We start from the raw sequence: 1,242 nt of genomic DNA, 5'->3' as shown, positions 1-1,242 counted from the left end.
TAAATTAATCTAACTTCATCTCAGAGGTCTAATCTACACATAAACATTCGTTTATACATACCTATATATATATTGACGAAAAATAATAATACAAATCAACAAACATGCCCGATTAACCAATAGCAACCATTATAATACACTATTATTATTTTAATCTGCAACAATAAACCAAATTTTTTATTTTATAGTTTATTTTTTTCTGGACAGATGGCGCCACTGCTGTATTTTTGACATCCATATTTCCTACTTTTCTGGAGGATTTTTATAAACAAAAATGGTACTATGACCTCCAGCAGACTGTCAAGCATAACAGTAAAAAATTTCAGCCAAATCGGTTCAGTAGTTTTCTTGGTTAGCGCGGTCCAAGAAAAGCCTTACCATTTTATATAATAGTATAGATAGGCCATTTTAACATTCCTGTATTTAAATAAACAATGCACTTTAAAATCATATATTTAAAAATCTAGAAAATGCGTATAGTTTCTGTAAGACATAAATTAGCTACGTTTAGTTTCCTATAGTTAGCTGACCATCGTACATAGTTTTCATACAAATAAAGCAAACTTTATAATAAACGGCCAAAATGGAAATTATCGAAAGAGTTTGATATTTGTATCCCAATCAATAGATTAGTAACGAAAAATGATTTGTTAGTTGTTGTATTTATAATAATTTGACGTGATATTAAGACGTCATACAAATTATAATATATTACTATAAAATATTTGAACACTTGCGATGAAACTACTATTTAAATTAACATTTCCCCCCATGACCCTTAATAACGTCACGATTCCCAAAGCACAAGCCACCCGTTACCTCGGAGTCCATCTCGATAGCAAACTCACTTGGGCAGTTCACATAAAAACAAAAAGGAAATCACTTAACTTTAAACTCCACAAAATGAAACATCTTCTCAAATCAAATCTCCCTCTCAACACAAAACTCCTAATCTATAAACAAATTCTCCGCCCTTCAATGACTTACGGAATACAGCTATGGGGCACCTCCAAAAATTCCAATCCTTCCAATTAATTTGTCTTCGTCTCCTCACAAACGCACCCTGGTACGTCAGCAACCTCACACTCCACTCTGACCTTAAAATCCCTTACATAAGTACCCTAGCCTCCCTCTACTATAAATTATTTCACAATAACACAGTTAACCACCCTAATCCACTCATTTCCAATCTCTCATCCGTCACTCTCCCCGATAAAGCAAAATTGGCCCAGCGACCTCCTC

Source organism: Acyrthosiphon pisum, chromosome X (genome assembly GCF_005508785.2).
Source record: "Acyrthosiphon pisum isolate AL4f chromosome X, pea_aphid_22Mar2018_4r6ur, whole genome shotgun sequence".
NCBI lineage: Eukaryota > Metazoa > Arthropoda > Insecta > Hemiptera > Aphididae > Acyrthosiphon > Acyrthosiphon pisum.
Note: the sequence above shows the minus strand (reverse complement) of the source record.